Source organism: Lupinus angustifolius, chromosome LG15 (assembly GCF_001865875.1).
Source record: "Lupinus angustifolius cultivar Tanjil chromosome LG15, LupAngTanjil_v1.0, whole genome shotgun sequence".
Lineage (NCBI taxonomy): Eukaryota > Viridiplantae > Streptophyta > Magnoliopsida > Fabales > Fabaceae > Lupinus > Lupinus angustifolius.
The window spans coordinates 5226444-5253573 of NC_032023.1; the positions used below are offsets into that span (position 1 = coordinate 5226444).

General features: G+C 46.6%; 2 long non-coding RNA genes across 2 annotated transcripts; one reads left to right on the forward strand and one right to left on the reverse strand.

The window, feature by feature from the left end:
- Window positions 1010-16776, forward strand: LOC109327586. The gene is made up of 2 exons (XR_002105344.1): window positions 1010-1094; window positions 16741-16776. It is a non-coding gene; the product is annotated as an uncharacterized LOC109327586 (long non-coding RNA).
- LOC109327585 lies at window positions 1012-8301 on the reverse strand. Its single transcript, XR_002105343.1, has 3 exons — window positions 8282-8301; window positions 7731-7755; window positions 1012-1099 (listed from the first exon to the last, which is right to left on the reverse strand). It is a non-coding gene; the product is annotated as an uncharacterized LOC109327585 (long non-coding RNA).

Below are 27130 nucleotides of genomic sequence, written 5' to 3' on the forward strand. Positions count from 1 at the left end.
CTATTGTTTGATCATGCCATGTTCGATTAGCTTTTTTCTAGCTTCCTATCGAAAATGAAGCATTTCTCAGCCTTGGAGAGAAGCCCGATAATTAGGGGTTAAGGAATTTGAGCGCGCGTATACTTGCAGGTGCGATCATACCAACACTAATCCGCCGGATCCCATCGGAACTCCACCTGGAGTAGTTCTGGGCTCGATAGGGATCCCGAGGGTGGAATTTCCCGAGAATAGGGTTTGGCTATTGTTTGATCATGCCATGTTCGATTAGCTTTTTTCTAGCTTCCTATCGAAAATGAAGCATTTCTCAGCCTTGGAGAGAAGCCCGATAATTAGGGGTTAAGGAATTTGAGCGCGCGTATACTTGCAGGTGCGATCATACCAGCACTAATGCACCAGATCCCATCAGAAGTCCGTAGTTTAGCGTGCTTGGGCGAGAGTAGTACTAGGATGGGTGACCTCCTTGGAAGTCCTCGTGTTGCACCTCTTTCTTTTTTCCAGAGGCGCACCTGGAGTATTTTTGGGCTCGAAAGGGATCTATAGGGTGGAATTTCTTGAGAGTAGATTTTGGCTCACGTTCGATCATGCCATGTTCGATTGGTTTTTTTCTAGCCACTTGTCGAAAATGAAGCGTTTCTCAGCCTTGTAGAGAAGCCCGGTAATTAGGGCTTAGGTAATTTGAGCGCGCGTATACTTGCAGGTGCGATCATAAAACACTAATGTTGCGGATCCCATCGGAACTCCGCAGTCAAGTGTGCTTGGGTGAGAGTAGTACTAGGATGGGTGACCTCCTGTTGCACCTCTTTTTTTCGAGAGGCGCACCTGGAGTATTTCCGGGCTCGAAAGGGATCTAGAGGGTGGAATTTCCTAAGAATAGGGTTTGGCTCATGATCAATCATACCATGTTCGATTGGCTTTTTTCTAGCCGCATGTCCAAATTGAAGCGTTTCTCAGCCTTGGAGAGAAGCCCGATAATTAGGGGTTAAGGAATTTGAGCGCGCGTATACTTGCAGGTGCGATCATACCAACACTAATCCGCCGGATCCCCTCGGAACTCCGCAGTTAAGCATTCTTGGGTGAGAGTAGTACTAGGATGGGTGACCTCCTGTTGCACCTCTTTTTTTCGAGAGGCGCACCTGGAGTATTTCCGGGCTCGAAAGGGATCTAGAGGGTGGAATTTCCTAAGAATAGGGTTTGGCTCATGATCAATCATACCATGTTCGATTGGCTTTTTTCTAGTCGCATGTCCAAATTGAAGCGTTTCTCAGCCTTGGAGAGAAGCCCGATAATTAGGGCTTAACGAATTTGAGCGCGCGTATACTTGCAGGTGCGATCATACCAACACTAATCCGCCGGATCCTATCGGAACTCTGCAGTTAAGCATTCTAGGGTGAGAGTAGTACTAGGATGGGTGACCTCCTGGGAAGTCCTCCTGTTGCACCTCTTTTTTTTCCAGATCGCACCTGGCGTATTTCTAGGCTCGAAATGGATCCAAAAGGTGAAATTTCCTTAGAATAGGGTTTGGCTCATGTTCGACCTTGTCATGTTCGATTGGCTTTTTTCTAGCCGCTAGTCGAAAATGAAGCGTTTTTGAGATAAGCCCAGTAATAAGGGCATAAAGAATTTGAGCGTGCGTATACTTGCAGGTGCGATCATACCAGCACTAATGCACCAGATCCCATCAGAAATCCGTAGTTTAGCGTGCTTGGGCGAGAGTAGTACTAAGATGGGTGACCTCCTTGGAAGTCCTCGTGTGCACCTCTTTTTTTTCTAGTGGCGCACTTGGAATATTTCCGTGCTCGAAAGGGATCCAGAGGGTGGAATTTCCTAAGAGTAGGATTTTGTTCATGTTCGAACATGCCATGTTCGATTGGCTTTTTTCTAGCCGCCTGTCAAAAATGAAGCATTTCTTACACTTGTAGAGAAGCCCGGTAATTAGGGCTTAGGGAATTTGAGTGCGCGTATACTTGCAGATGCGATCATACAAACACTAATGCTTCGGATCCCATCGGAACTCCGCAGTCAAGTGTGCTTGGGCGATAGTAGTACTAGGATGGGTGACCTCCTGGGAAGTCTTCGTGTTGCACCTCTTTTTTTTTCAAAGGGGCACATGGAGTATTTATGGGCTCGAAAGGGATCTAGAGGGTGGAATTTCCTGAGAATAGGGTTTGGCTCATGTTCGATCATGCCGTGATCGATTGGCATTTTTCCAGCTGCACGTCAAAATTGAAGAGTTTCTCAGCCTTGGAGAGAAGCCTGGTAATTAGGGCTTAAAGAATTTGAGTGTGCGTATACTTGCCGGTGCGAATATACCAGCACTAGTGCACCGGATCCCATCAGGACTCCGCAGTTAAGTGTGCTTGGGCGAGAGCAGTACATGGATGGGAGACCTCCTTGGAAGTCCTCGTGTTGCACCTCTTTTATTTTTCCAGAGGCACACTTGGAGTATTTCTTGGATCGAAAGGGATCCAGAGGGTGGAATTTCCTGAGAATAGGGTTTGGCTCTTGTTCGACCATGCCATGATCGATTGGCTTTTTTCTAGCCGCCTGTCGAAATTGAAGCATTTCTCAGCCTTGTAGAGAAGCCCGGTAATTAGGGCTTAGGGAATTTGAGTGCACGTTAACTTGCAGATGCGATCATATAAACACTAATGCTTCGGATCCCATCGGAACTCCGCAGTCAAGCGTGCTTGGGCGATAGTAGTACTAGGATGGGTGACCTTCTGGGAAGTCTTCGTGTTGCACCTCTTTTTTTTTCCAAAGGGGCACATGGAGTATTTCTGGGCTCGAAAGGGATCTAGAGGGTGGAATTTCCTAATAATAGAGTTTGGCTCATGTTCGATCATGCCGTGATCGATTGGCATTTTTCTAGCTGCACGTCAAAATTGAAGAGTTTCTCAGCCTTGCAGAGAAGCCTGGTAATTAGGGCTTAAAGAATTTGAGCTTACGTATACTTGCCGGTGCTAATATACCAGCACTAGTGCACCGGATCCCATCAGGACTCCGCAGTTAAGTGTGCTTGGGCGAGAGTAGTACATGGATGAGAGACCTCCTTGGAAGTCCTCGTGTTGCACCTCTTTTATTTTTCCAGAGGCGCACTTGGAGTATTTCTATTGGATCGAATGGGATCCAGAGGGTGGAATTTCCTGAGAATAGGGTTTGGCTCTTGTTCAACCATGCCATGTTCGATTGGCTTTTTTCTAGCCGCCTGTCGAAATTGAAGCATTTCTCAGCCTTGTAGAGAAGCCCGGTAATGAGGGCTTAGGGAATTTGAGTGCGTGTATACTTGCAGATGCGATCATACAAACACTAATGCTTTGGATCCCATCGGAACTCCGCAGTCAAGCGTGCTTGGGCGATAGTAGTACTAGGATGGGTGACCTCCTGGGAAGTCTTCGTGTTGCACCTCTTTTTTTTCCAAAGGGGCACATGGAGTATTTCTGGGCTCGAAAGGGATCTAGAGGGTGGAATTTCCTGAGAATAGGGTTTGGCTCATGTTCGATCATGCCGTGATCGATTGGCATTTTTCTAGCTGCACGTCAAAATTGAAGAGTTTCTCAGCCTTGGAGAGAAGCCTGGTAATTAGGGCTTAAAGAATTTGAGCGTGCGTATACTTGCCGGTGCGAATATACCAGCACTAGTGCACCGGATCCCATCAAGACTCCGCAGTTAAGTGTGCTTGGGCGAGAGTAGTACATGGATGGGAGACCTCCTTGGAAGTCCTCGTGTTGCACCTCTTTTATTTTTCTAGAGGCGCACTTGGAGTATTTCTTGGATCGAATGGGATCCAGAGGGTGGAATTTCCTGAGAATAGGGTTTGGCTCTTGTTCAACCATGCCATGTTCGATTGGCTTTTTTCTAGCCGCCTGTCGAAATTGAAGCATTTCTCAGCCTTGGAGAGAAGCCCAGTAATTAGGGCTTAAAGAATTTGAGTGCGCGTATACTTGCAGGTGCGATCATACCATTACTAATGCACCGGATCTTATCAGAACTCCGCAGTTAAGCGTGCTTAGGTGAGACTAGTACTAGGATGGATGCCCTCCTGGGAAGTCCTCGTGTTGCACATCTTTTTTTTCCAGAGGCGCACCTGGAATATTTCCGGGCTCGAAAAGAATCCTGAGGGTGGAATATCCTGAGAATATGTTATGGCTCTTGTTCGATCATGCCATGTTCGATTGTCTTTTTTCTAGCCGCCTGTCGAAATTGAAGCGTTTCTCAGCCTTGGAGAGAAACCCGATAATTAGGGCTTAACGAATATGAGCGTGCGTAAACTTGCAGGTGCGATCATACCATTACTAATGCACCAGATCCAATCAGAACTCCGCAGTTAAGCGTGCTTTGGCGAGAGTAGTACTAGGATGGATGACCTCCTGGGAAGTCCTCGTGTTACACATCATTTTTTTCCAGAGGCGCACTTGTAGTATTTCTGTCCTTGAAAAGAATCCAGAGGGTGGAATTTCTTGAGAGTATTGTCTGGCTCATGTTCGATCATGCCATGTTCGATTGGCTTTTTTCTAGTCGCTTGTCGAAATTGAAGCGTTTCTCATCCTTGGAGAGAAGCCCGGTAATTAGAGCTTAAAGAATTTGAGCGCGTAGATACTTGTAGGTACAATCATACTATCACTAATGCACCGGATCTTATCAGAACTCTACACTTAAGAGTGTTTGGGCAAGAGTAGTACTAGGATGGGTGACCTCTTGGGAAGTCCTTGTGTTGCACCTCGTTTTTTTTTAGAGGCGCACCTGCAGTTTTTCCTGGCTCGAAAGGGATCTAGAGGGTTGAATTTCTGGAGAATAGGGTTTGGCTCATGTTCGATCATGCCATGTTCGATTGGCTTTTTTCTAGCCGCCTGTCGAAATTTAAGCGTTTATCAGCCTTGGAGGGAAGCCCGGTAATTAGGGCTTAACGAATTTGAGTGCGTGGATAATTACAGGTGCGATCATACCAGCACTAATGCACCGGATCCTATTAGTACTCCGCACTTAAGCGTGCTTGGGCGAGAGTCGTACTAGGATGGATGATCTCTTGGGAAGTCCTCGTGCTGCACATCTTTTTTTCGAGAGGCGCACCTGGAGTATTTTCGGGCTCGAAAGGGATCCGCATGGTAGAATTTCCTGAGAATATGGTCTGGCTCATGTTCGATTGGCTTTTTTCTAGCCACATGTCAAAATTGAAACGATTTTCAGCCTTGGAGTGAAGCCTGATAATTAGGGCTTAAAGAATTTGAGTGCACGTATACTTGCAGGTGCTATCATACCATCACTAATGCACCATATCCTTTTATAACTCTGCAATTAATCGTGCTTAGGCGTGAGTAGCACTAGGATGGGTGACCTCCTTGGAAGTCCTCGTGTTGCACCTCTTATTTTTTCAGATAGGCACCTGGAGTATTTCCGGGCTCGAAATGGATCCAGAGGGTGGAATTTCCTGAGAATAGGGTGTGGCTCATGTTCGATCATGCCATGTTCGATTGGCTTTTCTCTAGCCGCCTGTCGAAATTGAAGCGTTTCTCAGCCATGGAGAGAAGCCCGGTAATTAGGGATTAAAGAATTTGAGCGCGCGTATACTTGTAGGTGCGATCATACCATTACTATTGCACTGGATCCTATCAGAACTCCGCAGTTAAGCGTGCTTGGGCGAGAGTAGTACTAGGATGGATGACCTCCTGGGAAGTGCTCGTGTTGCACATCTTTTTTTTCCTAAGGCGCACCTAGAGTATTTCCGGGCTCGAAAGGGATCGAGAGGGTGGAATGTCCAGAGAATATGGTCTAGCTCATGTTCGATCATGCCATGTTCGATTGGTATTTTTCGTCGTTAACCGTGCTTGGGAGAGAGTAGAAATAGGATGGTGACCTCCTGGGAAGTTCTCGTGTTGCACCTCTATTTTTTCATGAGGCACAGCTGTAATTTTTCCGGGCTCGAAAGGGATCCAGAGGGTTGAATTTCCTGAGAATATGGTCTGGCTCATGTTCGATCATGCCATGTTGGATTGGCTTTTTTCTAGCCGCTTGTCGAAATTGAAGCGTTTCTCATCCTTGGAGAGAAGCTCGGTAATTAGGGCTTAAAGAATTTGAGCACACGGATACTTGCAGGTGCAATCATACCATCACTAATGCACCGGATCTTATATGAACTATGCACTTAAGTGTGTTCAGGAAGAGTAGTAGTAGGATGGGTGACCTCCTGGGAAGTCTTTGTGTTGCACCTCTTTTTTTTTAGAGGCGCAACTGGAGTTTTTCCGGGCTTGAAAAGATCCAGAGGGTGGAATTTCTTGAGAATAGGGTTTGGCTCATGTTCGATCTTGTCATGTTCGATTGGCTTTTTTCTAGCCGCCTGTCGAAAATGAAGCGTTTCGCAGCCTTTGAGAGAAGTCTAGTAATTAGGGCATAAAGAATTTGAGTGCGCGTATACTTGTAGAGGGTGGAAAGGGATGGAGTATTTCCGCGCTCGAAAGGGTTCTAGAGGGTTTGGCTTATGTTCGATCATGCCATGTTCGATAGGCTATTTTCTAGCCGCCTGTCGAAACATAAACATTTCTCAGCCTTGGAGAGAAGCCCGATAATTAGGTCTTTAGTAATTTGAGCACGCATATACTTGCAGGTGTGATCATACCAACACTAATGCACCGGATCCCATCAGAACTCCTCAGTGAAGCGTGCTTGGGCGAGAGTAGTACTAGGATGGGTGAACTCATAGGAAGTCCTCGTGTTGCACCTCTTTTTTTTTAGAGGGTGGAATTTCCTGAGAATAGGGTTTGGCTCATGTTCGGTCATGCCATGTTCGATTGGCTTTTTTCAAGCCGCATGTCGAAATTGAAGCATTTCTCAGCCTTGGAGAGAAGCCCGGTAATTAGGGCTTAAAGAACTTGAGCACATAAGCGTGCTTGCGCGAGAGTAGTACTAGGATGGGTGTGCCCCTGGGAAGTCCTCGTGTTGCACCTCTTTTTTTTCCAGAGCCGCACCTGGAGTATTTCCAGGCTCGAAATGGATCCACACGGTGGAATTTCCTGAGAATAGGGTTTGGCTCATGTTCGATCATGCCATGTTCGATAGTCTTTTTTCTAGCCGACTTTTGAAATTGAAGCATTTCTCAGCCTTGAAGTGAAGCCCGGTAATTAGGGCTTCAAGAATTTTAGCGCGCATATACTTGCAGGTGCGATCATACCATCACTAATGCATCGGATCTTATCAGAAATGCGCCATTAATCGTGCTTGGGTGACAGTAGTACTAGGATGGGTAACCTCCTCGGAAGTCCTCGTGTTGCACCTTTGTTTTTTCCAGAGACACACCTAGTGTATTTCCGGGCTCGAATGGGATCTAGAGGGTGGAATTTCCTCAGAATAGGGTTTGGCTCATGTTCGATCATGCCATGTTCGTTTGGCTTTTTTATAGCCGCATGTCGAAATTGAAGCGTTTCTCAGCCTTGGGGAGAAGCCCGGTAATTAGGGCTTAAAGAATTTCAGCGCGCTTATACTTGTAGTTGTGATCAAACCAACACTAATGCAGCGGATCCCATCAGAACTTCGCATATAAGCATGCTTGTGCGATAGTAGTACTAGGATGGGTGACCTCCTGGGAAGTCCTCATGTTGCACCTCTTTTTTTTCCTGAGATACGCACCTAGAGTATTTTCGGACTCGAAAGGGATCCCTCATACCGCACTAATGCATTGTATGCCATCATAACTCCGCAGATAAGCATGCCAGGGTGAGATTAGTACTAGGATGGGTGACCTCCTGGGAAGTCCTCGTGTTGCACCTCTTTTTTTACCAGAGGCGCACCTAGAGTATTTCTGGGCTCGAAAGGGATCCAGAGGGTGGAATATCCTAAGAATAGGGTTTGGCTCATGTTCGATCATGCCATGTTCGATTGACTTTTTTCTAGCCGCATGCCGAAATTGAAGCGTTTCTCGGCCTTGGAGAGAAGCCCGGTAATTAGGGCTTAAAGAAGTTGAACGTCCGGGTACTTGCAGGTACGATCATACCATCACTAATGCACCGGATCTTATCAGAACTCTACAGTTAAGTGTGCATGGGAAAGAGTAGTACGAGGACGGGTGACCTCCTAGAAGTCCTCGTGTTGCACCTCTTTTTTTCCAGAGGGTGGAATTTCCTGAGAATAAGGTTTGGCTCATGTTCAATCATGCCATGTTCGATTGGCTTTTTTCTAGCCGCATGTCAAGATTGAAGCGTTTCTCAGCCTTTGAGAGAAGCCAGATAATTAGGGCTTAAAGAATTTGAGCGTGCGTATACTTGTAGGTGCGATCATACGAGCACTAATGCACCGGATCCCATCAGAACTCCGCATGAAGCGTGCTTGGGCGAGATTAGTACTAGGAAGGGTGACCTCATGGGAAGACCTCGTGTTGCACATCTTTTTTTTACCAGAGGCGCACCTCGAGTATTTCCGGGCTTGAAAGGGATCCAGAGGGTGGAATTTCCTAAGAATATGGTCTGGCTCATGTTCGATCATGCCATGTTCAATTGGCTTTTTTTTCTAGCCTCCTGTCAAAATTTAATCGTTTCTTAGCCTTGGAGAGAAGCTCGATAATTAGGGCTTAAAGAATTTGAGTGTGCGTATACTTGCAAGTGCGATCATACCATCACTAATGCACCAGATCCTCTCAGAACTCTGCAGTAAAGTGTGCTTGGGCAAAAGTAGTACTAGGATGGGTGACTTACTAGGAAGTCCTCGTGTTTCACCTCTCTTTTTCCCAGAGGCGCACCTGGAGTATTTCTGGGCTCGAAAGGGATCCAGAGGGTGGCATTTCATAAGAATAGGGTTTGGCTTATGTTCTATCATGCCATGTTCCATTGGCTTTTTTCTATCCGCCTGTCGAAATTGAATCGTTTCTCAGCCTTGGAGAGAAGCCCGGTAATTAGGGCTTAAAGAATTTGAGTGCGCGTATACTCGCAAGTGCAATCATACCATCACTAATGCACTGGAACCTATCAGAACTCTGCAGTTAAGCGTGCTTGGGCGAGAGATGTTCTAGGATGGGTCACCTCCTGGGAAGTCCTCGTGTTGTGCCTCTTTTTTTTTTAGAGGGTGGAATTTCCTGAGAATAGGGTTTGGCTCATGTTCGATCATGCCATGTTCGATTGGCTTTTTTCAAGCCGCATGTCGAAATTGAAGCATTTCTCAGCCTTGGAGAGAAGCCCGGTAATTCGGGCTTAAAGAACTTGAGCACATAAGCGTGCTTGTGCGAGAGTAGTACTAGGATGGGTGTGCCCCTAGGAAGTCCTCGTGTTGCACCTCTTTTTTTTCCAGAGCCGCACGTGGAGTATTTCGGGCTCGAAATGGATCCAGACTGTGGAATTTCCTGAGAATAGGGTTTGGCTCATGTTCGATCATGCCATGTTCGATAGTCTTTTTTCTAGCCGACTTTTGAAATTGAAGCATTTCTCAGCCTTGAAGTGAAGCCCGGTAATTAGGGCTTAAAGAATTTTAGCGCGCATATACTTGCAGGTGCGATCATACCATCACTAATGCATCGGATCTTATCAGAAATGCGCCATTAATCGTGCTTGGGTGACAGTAGTACTAGGATGGGTAACCTCCTCGGAAGTCCTCGTGTTGCACCTTTGTTTTTTCCAGAGACACACCTGGAGTATTTCCGGGCTCGAATGGGATCCAGAGGGTGGAATTTCCTCAGAATAGGGTTTGGCTCATGTTCGATCATGCCATGTTCGTTTGGCTTTTTTCTAGCCGCATGTCGAAATTGAAGCGTTTCTCAGCCTCGGGGAGAAGCCCGGTAATTAGGGCTTAAAGAATTTCAGCGCGCTTATACTTGTAGTTGTGATCAAACCAACACTAATGCACCGGATCCCATCAGAACTCCGCATATAAGCATGCTTGTGCGATAGTAGTACTAGGATGGGTGACCTCCTAGGAAGTCCTCATGTTGCACCTCTTTTTTTTCCTGAGATGCACCTAGAATATTTTCGTGCTCGAAAGGGATCCCTCATACCGCACTAATGCATTGTATGCCATCATAACTCCGCAGATAAGCATGCCAGGGTGAGATTAGTACTAGGATGGGTGACCTCCTAGGAAGTCCTCATGTTGCACCTCTTTTTTTACTAGAGGCGCACCTAGAGTATTTCTGGGCTCGAAAGGGATCCAGAGGGTGGAATATCCTAAGAATAGGGTTTGGCTCATGTTCGATCATGCCATGTTCGATAGTCTTTTTTCTAGCCGACTTTTGAAATTGAAGCATTTCTCAGCCTTGGGGAGAAGCCCGGTAATTAGGGCTTAAAGAATTTGAGCGCCCGGGTACTTGCAGGTACGATCATACCATCACTAATGCACCGGATCTTATCAGAACTCTAGAGTTAAGTGTGCATGGGAAAGAGTAGTATGAGGACGGGTCACCTCCTAGAAGTCCTCGTGTTGCACCTCTTTTTTTCCAGAGGGTGGAATTTCCTGAGAATAAGGTTTGGCTCATGTTCAATCATGCCATGTTCGATTGGCTTTTTTCTAGCCGCATGTCAAGATTGAAGCGTTTCTCAGCCTTTGAGAGAAGCCAGATAATTAGGGCTTAAAGAATTTGAGCGTGCGTATACTTGTAGGTGCGATCATACGAGCACTAATGCACCGGATCCCATCAGAACTCCGCATGAAGCGTGCTTGGGCGAGATTAGTACTAGGAAGGGTGACCTCATGGGAAGACCTCGTGTTGCACATCTTTTTTTTACCAGAGGCGCACCTCGAGTATTTCCGGGCTTGAAAGGGATCCAGAGGGTGGAATTTCCTAAGAATATGGTCTGGCTCATGTTCGATCATGCCATGTTCAATTGGCTTTTTTTTCTAGCCTCCTGTCAAAATTTAATCGTTTCTTAGCCTTGGAGAGAAGCTCGATAATTAGGGCTTAAAGAATTTGAGTGTGCGTATACTTGCAAGTGCGATCATACCATCACTAATGCACCAGATCCTCTCAGAACTCTGCAGTAAAGTGTGTTTGGGCAAAAGTAGTACTAGGATGGGTGACTTACTAGGAAGTCCTCGTGTTTCACCTCTCTTTTTCCCAGAGGCGCACCTGGAGTATTTCTGGGCTCGAAAGGGATCCAGAGGGTGGCATTTCATAAGAATAGGGTTTGGCTTATGTTCTATCATGCCATGTTCCATTGGCTTTTTTCTATCCGCCTGTCGAAATTGAATCGTTTCTCAGCCTTGGAGAGAAGCCCGGTAATTAGGGCTTAAAGAATTTGAGTGCGCGTATACTCGCAAGTGCAATCATACCATCACTAATGCACTGGAACCTATCAGAACTCTGCAGTTAAGCGTGCTTGGGCGAGAGATGTTCTAGGATGGGTCACCTCCTGGGAAGTCCTCGTGTTGTGCCTCTTTTTTTTTTAGAGGGTGGAATTTCCTGAGAATAGGGTTTGGCTCATGTTCGGTCATGCCATGTTCGATTGGCTTTTTTCAAGCCGCATGTCGAAATTGAAGCATTTCTCAGCCTTGGAGAGAAGCCCGGTAATTAGGGCTTAAAGAACTTGAGCACATAAGCGTGCTTGCGCGAGAGTAGTACTAGGATGGGTGTGCCCCTGGGAAGTCCTCGGGTTGCACCTCTTTTTTTTCCAGAGCCGCACCTGGAGTATTTCCGGGCTCGAAATGGATCCAGACGGTGGAATTTCCTGAGAATAGGGTTTGGCTCATGTTCGATCATGCCATGTTCGATAGTCTTTTTTCTAGCCGACTTTTGAAATTGAAGCATTTCTCAGCCTTGAAGTGAAGCCCGGTAATTAGGGCTTAAAGAATTTGAGCGCGCTTATACTTGCAGGTGCGATCATACCATCACTAATGCATCGGATCTTATCAGAAATGCGCCATTAATCGTGCTTGGGTGACAGTACTACCAGGATGGGTAACCTCCTCGGAAATCCTCGTGTTGCACCTTTGTTTTTTCCAGAGACACACCTAGTGTATTTCCGGGCTCGAATGGGATCTAGAGGGTGGAATTTCCTCAGAATAGGGTTTGGCTCATGTTCGATCATGCCATGTTCGTTTGGCTTTTTTCTAGCCGCATGTCGAAATTGAAGCGTTTCTCAGCCTCGGGGAGAAGCCCGGTAATTAGGGCTTAAAGAATTTCAGCGCGCTTATACTTGTAGTTGTGATCAAACCAACACTAATGCAGCGGATCCCATCAGAACTTCGCATATAAGCATGCTTGTGCGATAGTAGTACTAGGATGGATGACCTCCTGGGAAGTCCTCGTGTTGCACCTCTTTTTTTTCCTGAGACGCACCTAGAGTATTTTCGGACTCGAAAGGGATCCCTCATACCGCACTAATGCACCGTATCCCATCATAACTCCACAGATAAGCATGCCTGGGTGAGATTAGTACTAGGATGGGTGACCTCCTGGGAAGTCCTCGTGTTGCACCTCTTTTTTTACCAGAGGCGCACCTAGAGTATTTTCGGGCTCGAAAGGGATCCAGAGGGTGGAATATCCTGAGAATAGGGTTTGGGTCATGTTCGATCATGCCATGTTCGATTGGCTTTTTTCTAGCCGCATGCCGAAATTGAAGCGTTTCTCAGCCTTGGAGAGAAGCCCGGTAATTAGGGCTTAAAGAAGTTGAGCGCCCGGGTACTTGCAGGTACGATCATACCATCACCAATGCATCGGATCTTATCAGAACTCTACAGTTAAGTGTGCATGGGAAAGAGTAGTACGAGGACGGGTGACCTCCTAGAAGTCCTCGTGTTGCACCTCTTTTTTTCCAGAGGGTGGAATTTCCTGAGAATAAGGTTTGGCTCATGTTCAATCATGCCATGTTCGATTGGCTTTTTTCTAGCCGCATGTCAAGATTGAAGCGTTTCTCAGCCTTTGAGAGAAGCCAGATAATTAGGGCTTAAAGAATTTGAGCGTGCGTATACTTGTAGGTGCGATCATACGAGCACTAATGCACCGGATCCCATCAGAACTCCGCATGAAGCGTGCTTGGGCGAGATTAGTACTAGGAAGGGTGACCTCATGGGAAGACCTCGTGTTGCACATCTTTTTTTTACCAGAGGCGCACCTCGAGTATTTCCGGGCTTGAAAGGGATCCAGAGGGTGGAATTTCCTAAGAATATGGTCTGGCTCATGTTCGATCATGCCATGTTCAATTGGCTTTTTTTCTAGCCTCCTGTCAAAATTGAATCGTTTCTTAGCCTTGGAGATAAGCTCGATAATTAGGGCTTAAAGAATTTGAGTGTGCGTATACTTGCAAGTGCGATCATACCATTACTAATGCACCAGATCCTCTCAGAACTCTGCAGTAAAGTGTGCTTGGGAAAAAGTAGTACTAGGATGGGTGACTTACTAGGAAGTCCTCGTGTTTCACCTCTCTTTTTCCCAGAGGCGCACCTGGAGTATTTCTGGGCTCGAAAGGGATCCAGAGGGTGGCATTTCATAAGAATAGGGTTTGGCTTATGTTCGATCATGCCATGTTCCATTGGCTTTTTTCTATCCGCCTGTCGAAATTGAATCGTTTCTCAGCCTTGGAGAGAATCCCGGTAATTAGGGCTTAAAGAATTTGAGTGCGCGTATACTCGCAAGTGCGATCAGACCATCACTAATGCACTCGAACCTATCAGAACTCTGCAGTTAAGCGTGCTAGGGCGAGAGATGTACTAGGATGGGTCACCTCCTGGGAAGTCCTCGTGTTGTGCCTCTCTTTTTTCCAAAGCGTGGAATTTCCTGGGAATAGGGTTTGGCTCATGTTCGATTGGCTTTTTTCTAGCCGCCTGTCGAAATTGAAGCGTTTCTCAGCCTTGGAGAGAAGCCCGGTAATTAGGGCTTAAAGAACTTGAACGCACGTAATCTTGCAGCTCAGATCAAACTAGCACTAATGCATTGGATCCCATAAGAACTTTGTAGTTAATCGTGCTTGGGCGATAGAAGTACTTGGAAGGGTGACCTCCTAGGAAGTCCTTGTGTTGCACCTCTTTTTTTTCCAGAAGCGCACCTGGAGTATTTGCGGGCTCGAAAGGGATCTAGAGGGTGGAATTTCCTGAGAATAGGGTTTGGCTCATGTCTGATCATACCATGTTCGATTGCCATTGTTCTAGCCGCTTGTCAAAATTGAAGCGTTTCTCAGCCTTGGAGAAAAGCTAGGTAATTAGGGCTTAAAGAATTTGAGTGCACATATACTTGGAGGTGCGATCATAACAGTACTAATGCACTAGATCCTTTCCGAACTCTGCAGTTAATCGTGCTTGGGCGAGAGTAGTACTAGGATGGGTGACCTCGTGGAAAGTCCTCCTATTGCACCTCTTTTTTTTTTCCAGAAGCGCACCTTGAGTATTTCCGGGCTCGAAAGGGATCTAGAGGGTGGAATTTCCTGAGAATAGGGTTTGGCTCATGTTTGATCATACCATGTTCGATTGGCATTGTTCTAGCCGCTTGTCAAAATTGAAGCGTTTCTCAGCCTTGGAGAAAAGCCAGGTAATTAGGGCTTAAAGAATTTGAGTGCACATATACTTGGTGGTGCGATCATAACAGTACTAATGCACTAGATCCTTTCCGAACTCTGCAGTTAATCGTGCTTGGGCGAGAGTAGTACTAGGATGGGTGACCTCGTGGAAAGTCCTCCTATTGCACCTCTGTTTTTTCCAGAGGCGCACGTGGAGTATTTTCGGGCTCGAAAGGGATCCAGATGGTGGAATTTCCTGAGAATAGTGTTTGTCTCATGTTCGATCATGCCATATTCGATTGGCTTTTTTCTAGCCGCCTGTCGAAATTGAAACGTTTCTCAGCCTTGGACAGAAGCCCGGTAATTGGGTCTTAAAGAATTTGAGCGCGCATATACTAGTAGGTGCGATCGTACTAGCACTAATGCACTAGATCCCATTAGAACTCCGCAGTGAAGCGTGTTTGGGCGGGAGTAGTACTAGGATGGGTGACCTCCTGGGAAGTCCTCGTATTGCAACTCTTTTTTTTCCAGAGGCGCACCTGGAGTATTTCCAACCTTGAAGCGTTTCTCAGCCTTGGTGAGAAGCCTGGTAATTATGGCTTAAATAATTTGAGCGAGCGTATACTTGCATGTGCGATCAAACCAGCACTAATTCACCGGATTCCATTAGAATTTCGCAGTAAAGCGTTGTTGGGCGAGAGTAGTACTAGGATGGGTGACCTCCTAGGAAGTCCTCTTGTTCCACCATTTTTTCTTCATGAGGCCCACCTGGAGTATTACCGGGCTCGAAAGGGATCCAGAGGGTGGAATTTTCAGAGAATAAGGTTTGGCTCATGTGAGATCATGCCATTTTCGATTGGCTTTTTTATAGCCGCCTGTCGAAATTGAAGCGTTTCTCAGCCTTGGAGTGAAGCGCGGTAATTAGGGCTTAAAGAATTTGAGCGTGCGTATACTTGCATGTGCGTTCATACTATCACTAATTCACCGGATCATATCAGAACTACGCAGTCCAGCATTTTTGGGCGAGAGTAATACTAGGATGGGTGACCTCTTGGGAAGTCCTCGTGTTGCACCTCTTTTTTTCCCTAGTGGCGCACCTGGAGTATTTCTAGGCTCGATAGGGATCTAGAGGGTGGAATATCCTGAGAATAGGGTTTGGCTCATGTTCGATCATGCCACGTACGCTTGGCTTTTTTCTAGCCGCCTTTCGAAATTAAAACGCTTCTCAGCCTTGGAGAGAAGCCCAGTAATTAGGGCCAAAAGAATTTGAGCGCCCGAATACTTGCAGGTGCGATCTTACCATCACTAATGAACCTGATCCTATCAGAACTCCACAGCTAAGCGTGCTTGGGCGAGAGTAGTACTAGGATGGGTGACCTCCTGAGAAGTCCTCATGTTGCACCTATTTTTTTTCAGATGCGCACCTGGAGTAATTACGGGCTCGAAAGGAATCGAGAGGGTGGAATTTCCTGAGACTAAGGTTTGGCTCATGTTAGATCATGCCATGTTCGATTGATTTTTTTCTAGCCGCCTGTCGAAATTGAAGCGTTTCTCAGCCTTGGAGAGATGCCCGGTAATTAGGTCTTAAAGAATTTGAGCTCACGTATACTTGCAGGTGGGATCATACCATCACTAATGCACCGGATCCTATCAGAACTTCGCAGTCAAGCGTTCTTGGGCGAGAGTAATACTAGGATGGGTGACCTCCTAGGAAGTCCTCGTGTTGCACCTCTCTTTTTTCCCTGGAGTATTTCCAGACTCGAAAAGGATCCAGAGGGTGGAATTTCCTGAGAATATGGTTTGGCTCATGTTAGATCAAGCCATTATCGATTGCCTTTTTTCTAGCAGCCTGTCGAAATTGAATCATTTCTCAGCATTGGAGAGAAGCCCGGTAATTAGGGCTTAAAGAATTTGAGCGCGCTTATACTTGCAGGTGGGATCATACCATCACTAATGAATCGTATCCTATCAGAACTCCACAACTAAGTGTGCTTGGGCGAGAGTAGTACTAGGATGAGTGACCTCTTGGGAAGTCCTCGTGTTGCACCTCTTTTTTTCCAGAGGCGCACCTGGAGTATTAACGGGCTCGAAAGGGATCCAGAGGGTGGAATTTCCGGAGAATAAGGTTTGGCTCATGTTAGATCATGCCATGTTCGATTACCTTATTACTATCCGCCTGTCGAATTTGAAGCGTTTCTCAGCCTTGGAGAGAAGCCCGAAAATTAGGTCTTAAAGAATTTGAGCTCGCGTATACTTGCAGGTGCGATCATACATTCACTAATGCACTGGATCCTATCGTAACTCTGCAGTCAAGCGTTCTTGGGCGAGAGTAGTACTAGGATAGGTGACCTCTTGGGAAGTCCTCGTGTTGCACCTCTTTTTTTCCCCAGAGGTGCACCTGGAGTATTTCTAGGATCGAAATGGATCCAGAAGGTTTATTTCATGAGAATAGGGTTTGGCTCATGTTCGATCATGTCATGTTTGATTGGCTTTTCTAGCCGCATGGCAAAATTGAAGCGTTTCTCAGCCTTGGAGAGAAGCCCGGTAATTAGGGCCTAAAGAACTTGATCACACGTATACTTGCAGGTGTGATCAAACCAGCTCTCATGCACTGGATCCCATCAGAACTCCACAGTCAAGCGTGCTTGGGAGAGAGTAGTATTAGGATGGGTGACCTCCTGGGAAGTCCTCGTGTTGCACCTCTTGTTTACCAGAGGCGCACCTGGAGTATTTCTAGGCTCGAAAGGGATCTAGAGGGTGGATTTTCCAGTGAATAGGGTTTGGCTCATGTTCGATTGGCTTTTTTCTAGCCGCCTATCGATATTGAAGCGTTTCTCAGCCTTGGAGAGAAGCCTGGTAATTAGGGCTTAAAGAATTTGAGCGCGCGTATACTTGTAGGTGTGATCATACCAGCACTAATGCACCAGATCCCATCAGAATTCCGCAGTCAAGCGTGCTTGGGCGAGAGTAGTAGTAGGATGGGTCACCTCTTGGGAAGTTCTCGTATTGCACCTCTATTTTTTCCATAGGCGCACCTGGAGTGTTTCTTGGCTCGGATGGGATCCACAGGGTGGAATTTCCTCAGAATAGGGTTTGGCTCATGTTTGAACATGCCATGTTCGATTGGCTTTTTTCTAGTCGCATGTCGATATTGAAGCGTTTCTCAGCCTTGGGGAGAAGCCCGGTAATTAGGGCCTAAAGAATTTGATCACACGTATACTTGCAGGTGTGATCAAACCAGCTCTCATGCACTGGATCCCATCAGAACTCTGCAGTCAGGCGTGCTTGGGCGAGAGTAGTACTAGTATGGGTGACCTCATGGGAAGTCCTCGTGTTGCACCTCTTTTTTTTCCAGAGGCGCACCTGGAGTATTTTCGGGCTTGAAAGGGATCTAGAGGGTGGAATGTCATGAGAATAGGGTTAGGCTCATGTTCGATCATGCCATGTTCGATTGGCTTTTTTCTAGCCGCCTGTCAAAATTGAAGCGTTTCTCAGCCTTGGAGAGAAGCCCGGTAATTAAGGCTTAAGGAATTTGAGCGCGCATATACTTGCGGCTGCGATCATACCAGCACTAATGCACTATATCCCATCAGAATTCCACAAGTAAGCGTGCAAGGACGAGAGTAGTACTAGGATGGGTGAGCTCCTTGGAAGTCCTCGTGTTGCACCTCTTGTTTACCAGAGGCGCACCAGGAGTATTTTCGGGCTCGAAAGGGATCCAGAAGGTGGAATTTCAAGCGAATAGGGTTTGGTTCATGTTCGATTGGCTTTTTTCTAGCCGCCTATCGAAATTGAAACGTTTCTCAGCCTTGGAGAGAAGCCCGATAATGAGGGCTTAAAGAATTTGAGCACGCGTATACTTGTAGATTGCGATCATACCAGCACTAATGCACCGGATCCCATCAGAACTCCGCAGTCAAGCGTGCTTGGGCGAGAGTAGTACTAGGATGGGTCCTTCTACGAAGTCCTCGTGTTGCACCTCTTTTTTTTTTCCAGAGGCGCACCTGGAGTATTTCTAGGCTCGAAAGGGATCTAGAGGGTGGATTTTCCAGTGAATAGGGTTTGGCTCATGTTCGATCAAGCCATGTTCGATTGGCTTTTTTCTAGCCGCCTGTCGATATTGAAGCGTTTCTCAGCCTTGGAGAGAAGCCTGGTAATTAGGGCTTAAAGAATTTGAGCGCGCGTATACTTGTAGGTGTGATCATACCAGCACTAATGCACCAGATCCCATCAGAATTCCGCAGTCAAGCGTGCTTGGGCGAGAGTAGTAGTAGGATGGGTCACCTCTTGGGAAGTTCTCGTATTGCACCTCTCTTTTTTCCATAGGCGCAGCTGGAGTGTTTCTTGGCTCGGATGGGATCCAGAGGGTGGAATTTCCTTAGAATAGGGTTTGGCTCATGTTTGAACATGCCATGTTCGATTGGCTTTTTTCTAGCCGCCTGTCGATATTGAAGCGTTTCTCAGCCTTGGGGAGAAGCCCGGTAATTAGGGCTTAAAGAATTTGAGTGCGCGTATAGTTGTTGGTTGCGATCATACCAGCACTAATGCACTGGATCCCATCAGAACTCTGCAGTCAAGCGTGCTTGAGCGAGAGTAGTACTAGTATGGGTGACCTCATAGGAAGTCCTCGTGTTGCACCTCTTTTTTTTTCCAGAGGCGCATTTGGAGTATTTCTGGGCTGGAAAGGGATCTAGAGGTTTGAATTTCTTGAGAATAGCGTTTGGCTCATGTGCGATCATGCCATGTTCGATTGCATTTTTTTTCTAGCCGTCTGTCGAAATTGAAGCGTTTCTCAGCCAGGTAATTAGGGCTTAAAGAATTTGAGCACGTGTATACTTGAAGGTGCTATTATACCAGCACTAATGCATCGGATCCCACCAGAACTCTGCAGTCAAGAGTGCTTCGGCGAGAGTAGTATTAGGATGGGTGACCTCCTGGGAAGTACTTGTGTTGCACCTCTTTTTTTTCCAGATGTACAAATGGCGAATTTTCGGGCTCGAAAGGCATCCAAAGGATGGAATCTCTTGAGAATAGGGTTTGGCTCATGTTCGATCACGCCATATTCGATTGGGTTTTTTCAAGTCGCCTGTCGAAATTGAAGCGTTTCTCGGCCTTGGAGAGAAGCCTAGTAATTTGGGCTAAAAGAATTTGAGTGCGCGTATACTTGCGAGTGTGACCATACCACCACCAATGCATCGGATCCCATCAGAACTCCACAGTTAAGCTTGCTTGGGCGAGAGTAGTACTAGGATGGGTGACCTCCTTGGAAGTCCTCATGTTGCACCGTTTTTTTTTTCCAGAGGCGCACCTGGAGTATTTCCGGGCTCGAAAGGGATCCAGAGGGTGTAATTTCCTGAGCATAGGGTTTGGCTCATGTTCGATCATGCCATGTTCAATTGGCTTTTCTCTAGTCACTTGTCGAAATTAAAGTGTTTCTCAGCCTTGGAGAGAAGCCCGGTAATTAGGGCTTAAAGAATTTTAGTGCACATATACTTTCTGGTGCGATCATACCAGCACTAATGCTTCGGATCCCATCAGAACTCCGCATGTAAGCGTGCTTGGGCGAGCGTAGTACTAGGATTGGTGACCTCCTGGGAAGTCCTCGTGTTGAACCTCTTTTTTTACCCGAGGCGCAACAGGAGTATTTCTGGGCTCGAAAGGGAACCAGAGGGTGGAATTTCCTAAGAATAGGGTTTGGCTCATGTCTGATCATGCCATGTTCGATTGGCGTTTTTCTAGTCGCCTGTCGAAATTGAAGCATTTCTCAGCCTTGGAGAGAAGCCCGGCAATTAGGGTTTAAATAATTTGAGCGCGCGTATACTTGCGGGTGCGATCATACCAGCACTAATCCACTGGATCCCATTAGAACTCCACAGCTAAGCATTATTGGGGGAGAGTAGTACTAGGATGGGTGACCTCCTAGGAAGTCCTCGTGTTGCAAATCATTTTTTTCAGAGGCGCACTTGGAGTATTTCCGGTCTCAAAATGGATCCAGAAGGTGGAATTTCCTGAAAATAGGGTTGGGCTCATGTTCGATCATCCTATGTTCGATTGTCTTTTTTCTAGCTGCATGTCGAAATTGAAGCATTTCTCAGCCTTGGAGAGAAGCACATTAATTAGGGCTTAAAGAATTTGAGCACGCGTACACTTGTGGGTGCGATCATACCTGCACTAATGCACCGGATTCCATCAGAACTCCGCAGTGAAGCATGCTTGGGCGAGAGTAGTACTTGGATGGGTGACCTCCTGGGAAGTCATCGTGTTGCACCTCTTTTTTTTTCCAGAGGCGCAGCTGGAGTATTTCCAGGCTCGGATGGGATCTAGTGGGTGGAATTTCCTGAGAATGGGGTTTGGCTCATGTTCGATCTTGCCATGTTCGATTAGCTTTTTTGTAACCGCCTATCGATGTAGAAGCGTTTTCAGCCTTGGAGAGAAGCCCGCTAATTTGGGCTTAAAGAATTTGAGCGTGCGTATACTTCTATGTTGCGATCATACCAGCACTAATGAACCGGATCCCATCAGAACTTCGCAGTCAAGCGTGATTGAGCGAGAGTAGTACTAGGATGGGTGACCTCCTGTGAAGTCCTCGTATAGCACATCTCTTTTTTCCAGAGGCGCACTTGGAGTATTTCCGTGCTCGAAAGGGATCCAGAGGGTGGAATTTCCTGAGAATAGGGTTTGGCTCATTTTTTATCATGCCATGTTCGATTGGCTTTTTCTAGCCGCCTGTCGTTTCTCAGCCCGGTAATTAGGGCTTAAAGAATTTGAGCACGCGTATACTTGCTGGTGCGATCATACCAGCACTAATGCATCGGATCCCATCAGAACTATGTAGTCGAGCGTGCTTGGGCGAGAGTAGTACTACAATGGGTGACCTCCTAGGAAGTCCTCGTGTTGCACCTCTTTTTTTACCAGAGGCGCACCTGGAGTATTTCCAGGTTCGAAAGGGTTCCAGAGGGTGGAATTTCCTAAGAATAGGGTTTGCCTCATGTTCGATCATGCCATGTTCGATTGGCTTTTTTCTAGCCGCCTGTCAAAATTGAAGAGTTTCTCAGCCTTGGAGAGAAGCCCGGTAATTAGGGCTTAAAGAATTTGAGCGCGCACACACTTGTAGGTGCGATCACACCAGCACTAATGCATCGGATCCCATCAGAACTCCGTAGTCAAGCGTGCTTGGGCAAGAGTAGTACTAGGATGGGTGACCTCCTGCGAAGTCCTCGTGTTGCACCTCTTCTTTTTCAAGAGGCACACCTGGAGAATTTTCGGGCTCGAAAGGGATCCAGAGGGTGGAATTTCCTGAGAATAGGGTTTGGCTCATTTTTTATCATGCCATGTTCGATTGGCATTTTTCTAGCCGCCTGTCGAAATTGAAGCGTTTCTCAGCTCGGTAATTAGGGCTTAAAGAATTTGAGCACGCGTATACTTGCAGGTGCGATCATACCACCACTAATGCACCGGATTCCATCAGAACTCTGCAGTCAAGCGTGCTTGGGCAAGGGTAGTATTAGGATAGGTGACCTCCTGGGAAGTCTTTGTGTTGCACCTCTTTGTTTTTTGCAGAGGCACACCTGAAGTATTTTCGGGCTCGAAAAGGATCTAGAAGGTGGAATTTCCTGAGAATAGGGTTTGGCTCATGTTCGATCATGCCATGTTCGATTGGTTTTTTTCTAGCCGCCTGTCGAAATTGAAGCGTTTTTCAGCCTTGGAGAGAAGCCTGGTAAATAGGGCTTAAAGAATTTTAGCGCGCGTATACTTGTAGGTGCGATCATACCAGCATTAATGCATCGGATCCCATTAGAACTCCGCATTCAAGCGTGCTTGGGCGAGAGTAGTACTACAATGGGTGACCTCCTAGGAAGTCCTCGTGTTGCACCTCTATTTTAACCAGAGGCGCACTTGGAGTTAGTCCGGGTTCGAAAGGGATCCAGAGGGTGGAATTTCCTCAGAACAGGGTTTGGCTCATTTTCGATCATGCCATGTTCGATTGGCTTTTTCTAGCCGCCTGTCAAAATTGAAGAGTTTCTCAGCCTTGGAGAGAAGCCCGGTAATTAGGGCTTAAAGAATTTGAGCTCGCATATACTTGTTGGTGCGACCACACCAGCACTAATGCATCGGATCCCATCAGAACTCCGTAGTCAAGCGTGCTTGGGCAAGAGTAGTACTAGGATGGGTAACCTCCTGGGAAGTCCTCGTGTTGCACCTCTTTTTTTTCAGAGGCGCACCTGGTGTATTTCTGGTCTCGAAAAGGATCCAGAGGTTGGAAATTCCTGAGAATAGCGTTTGGCTCATGTTCGATCATGCTATGTTCGATTGTCTTTTTTCTAGCTGCCTGTCGATATTGAAGCATTTCTCAACATTGGAGAGAAGTAGGTTAATTAGGGCTTAAAGAACTTGAGCACGCGTACAGTTGTGGGTGCGATCATACCCTCACTAATGCACTGGATTCCATCAGAAATCCGTAGTGAAGCGTGCTTGGGCGAGAGTAGTACTTGGATGTGTGAAATCATCGTGTTGCACCTCTTTTTTTTCTAGAGGCGCACCTGGAGTATTTTTGGGCTCGGATAGGATCTAGAGGGTGAAATATCCTAATAATAGGGTTTGGCTCATGTTCGATCATGCCATGTTCGATTGGCTTTTTTCTAGTCGCCTCTCGATATAGAAGCGTTTATCAGACTTGGAGAGAAGCCCGATAATTAGGGCTTAAAGAATTTGAGCGCGCGTATACTTGCAGGTGCGATGATACCTGCACTAATGCATTGAATCCCATAAGAACTCCACAGTCAAGCGTGTATGGGCGCGAGTAGTACTAGGATGAGTGACCTCTTGGGAAATCCTCGTGTTGCACCTCTTTCTTTTGTAGAGGCACACCTAAAGTATTTACGGTCTTGAAACGAATCTAGAAGTTGGAATTTCATGTGAATAGGGTTTTGCTCATGTTCGATCATGCCATATTCGATTATCTTTTTTCTAGCCGCCTGTCAAAATTGAAGCATTTCTCAGCCTTGGAGAGGAGCCCGGTAGTTCTAGGATGGGCCGACCTCGTGTTGCACCTCTTTCTTTTTCATAGGCGCGCCTGGTGTAATTCCGGGCTCGAAAGGGATCCAAACGGTGGATTTACCTGAGAATAACGTTTGGCTAATATTCGATCATGGCATGTTCGATTTGCTTTTTTCTAGCCATATGTCGAAATTGAAGTGTTTCTCAGCATTGGAGAGAAGCCCGATAATCAGGGCTTAAAGAATTTGAGCGCGCGTATACTTGCTGGTGCGATCATACCAGCACTAATGCACCAGATCCCATCAGAGCTCCGCAGGTAAGTGTGCTTGGGCGAGAGTAGTACTAGGATGGGTGACCTCCTGGGAAGTCCTTGTGTTGCACCTCTCTTTTTTCCAGATGCGCACCTGGAGTATTTTCGGGCTCGAAAGGGATCCAAAGGGTGGAATTTCCTGAGAATATGGTTTGGCTCATGTTCGATCATGCCATATTCGAATGGGTTTTTTCAAACCGCCTGTCGAAATTGAAGCGTTTCTCAACCTTGGAGAGAATCCCGGGAATTAGGGCTTAAAGAATTTGAGCGCGCATATACTTACAGGTGCGATCATACCAGCATTAATGCTCCAGATCCCATCAGAACTCCGCAATGAAGCGTGCTTGGTCGAGAGTAGTACTAGGATGGGTAACCACCTGGGAAGTCCTCGTGTGCCACCTCTTTTTTTTTTCAAAGGCGCACCTGGAGTATATTTGGGCTCGAAAGTGATCCAGAGGGTGGAATTTTCTGACAATAGGGTTTGGCTCATGTTCGATCATGCCATGTTCGATTGCCTTTTTTCTAGCCACCTGTCGAAATTGAAGCGTTTCTAAGCCTTGAAGGGAAGCCCGGTAATTAGGACATAAAGAATTAGAGTGTGCGTATACTTGCTTGTGCGATCATACCAGCACTAATGCACGAGATCCCATTAGAACTCCGCAGGTAAACGTGCTTGGGCGAGAGTAGTCCTAGGATGGGTAACCTCCTGGAAAGTCCTTGTGCTGCATCTGTCTTTTTTCCAAAGGCGCACCTGGAGTATTTCCGGGCTCGAAAGGGATCAAGAGGGTGGAATTTTCTGAGAATAGGGTTTGTCTCATGTTCGATCATGCCATATTCGATTGGCTTTTTTCTAGTCGCCTGTCGAAATTGAAGCGTTTCTCAGCCTTGGAGAGAATCCCGGTAATTAGGGCTTAAAGAATTTGAGCGGGCGTATACTTGCAGGTGCACTCATACCAGCACTAATGCACCAGATCCCATTAGAACTCCGAAGGTAAGCGTGCTTAGGCGAAAGTACTACTAGGATGGATGACCTCCTGGGAAGTCCTTGTGCTGCACCTCTCTTTTTTCCAGAGGCGCACCTGGAGTATTTACGGTCTCGAAAGGGATCTAGAGGGTGGATTTTCCTGAGAATAGGGTTTGGCTCATGTTCGATCATGTCACGTTCGATTGGCTTTTTTCTAGCCGCCTGACGAATTTGAAGTGTTTCTCAGCCTTGGAGAGAAGCCCGGTAATTAGAGTCTAAAGAATTTGAGTGCACGTATACTTACAGGTGCGATCATACCAGTACTAATGCACCGGATCCCATCAGAACTCTGCTGTTAAGCGTGATTGGGCGAGAGTAGTACTAGGATGGGTGACCACCTTGGAAGTCCTGGTGTTGCACCTCTTTTTTATCAAGAGGAGCACCTGGAGTATTTCCGGGCTAGGAAGGGATCCAGAAGGTGCAATTTCCTGTGAATAGGGTTTGGCTCATGTTCGATCATTTCATGTTCGATTGGCTTTTTTCTAGATGCATGTCGAAATTGAAGCGTTTCTCAGCCTTGGAGAGAAGCCTGGTAATTAGGGCCTCAAGAATTTGAGCGCGCGTATACTTGCAGGAGCGCTCATACGAGCACTAATGCACCGGATCCCATTTGAATTCTACAGTGAAGCGTCCTTGGGCGAGAGAGAGTACTACTAGGATGGGTGACCACTTGGCAAGTCCTCGTGTGGCACCTCTTTTTTTTCGAAAGGCGCACCTGGCGTATTTCTGGGCTCGAAAGGGATCCAGAGGGTGGAATTTCCTGAGAATAGGGTTTGGCTCATGTTCGATCATGTCATGTTCGATTGGCTTTTTTCTAGTCGCCTGTCCAATTTGAAGCGTTTCTTAGCCTTGGACACAAGCCCTGAAATTAGGGCCTAAACAATTTGAACGCACATATACTTGCAGGTGCGATCAAACTAGCACTAATGCACCGGATTCCAATAGAACTTCGCTGTTAAGCGTGCTTGGGCGAGAGTAGTATTAGGATGGGTGACCTCTTGGGACCTGGAGTATTTTCGAGCTCGAAAAGGGTCCAGAAGGTGGAATTTCATGAGAATAGGGTTTGGCTCATGTCATATCATGCCATGTTCGATTGGTTTTTTTCTAACCGCTTGTCGAAATTGAAGTGTTTCTCAGCCATGGAGAGAAGCCCGCAATTAGGGCTTAAAGAATTTGAGTGCGCATATACTTGCAGATGCGATCATACCAACACTAATGCACCGGATCCCAACAGAACTCCGCAGTGAAGCGTATACTTGTAGGTGCGGTCATACTAGCACTAATGCATCGGATCCTATCAGCCATCTGCAGTGAAGCGTGCTTGGGCAAGAGTAATACTAGGATGGGTGAACACCTTGGAACTCCTCGTGTGGCACCTCTTTTTTATCTAGAGTCGCACCTGGAGTATTTCCGGGCTAGAAAGGGATCAAGCAGGTGGAATTTCCTGTGATTAGGGTTTGGCTCATGTTTGATCATGCCATGTTCGATTGGCTTTTTTCTAGACGCCTGTCAAAATTGAAGCGTTTCTCAGCCTTGGAGAGAAGCCCGGTAATTAGGGCCTAAAAAATTTGAGAACGCGAATACTTGCACGTGCGCTCATACCAGCACTAATTCACCGGATCCCACCATAACTCCGTAGTTAAGCGTGCTTGGGCGAGAGTAGTACTAATATGGGTGACCTCCTAGGAAGTCCTCATGTTGCACCTCTTTTTTTTCTAGAGGCGCACCTGGAGTATTTTCGGGCTCGAATGGGATCCAGAGGGTGGAATTTCCTGAGAATAGGGTTTAGCTCATGTTCTATCATGCAATGTTCGATTGGCTTTTTTTTAGCTGCCTGTCGAAATTGAAGCGTTTGTCAGCCTTGATCAGAAACCCGGTAATGAGGGCTTAAAGAATTTGAGCGTGTTTATACTTGCAGGTGCGGTCATACCAGCACTAATGCACCGGATCCTATCATTACTCTGCAGTCAAGCGTGCTTGGGAGAGAGTAGTACTAGGTTGGGTGACCTCCTTGGAAGTCCTCGTGTTGCACCTCTTTTTTTTTCCAGAGGCACACCTCAAGAATTTCTGGGCTCGAAAGGGATCCCTATGGTGGAATTTCCTAAGAATAGGGTTTGGCTCATGTTCGGTCATGCCATGTTTGATTGCCTTTTTTCTAGCCACCTGTCGAAATTGAAGCGTTTCTAAGCCTTGGAGAGAAGCCCGGTAATTAGGACATAAAGAATTTGAGTGCGCGTATACTTGTAGGTGCGATCATACTAGCAATAATAAATCGGATCCCATCAGAACTCTGCAGTGAAGCATGCTTGGGTGAGAGTAGTACTAGGATGAGTGACATCCTGGAAAGTCCTCGTGTTGCACCTCTTTTTTTTCCAGAGGCGCACCTGGAGCATTTCCAGGATC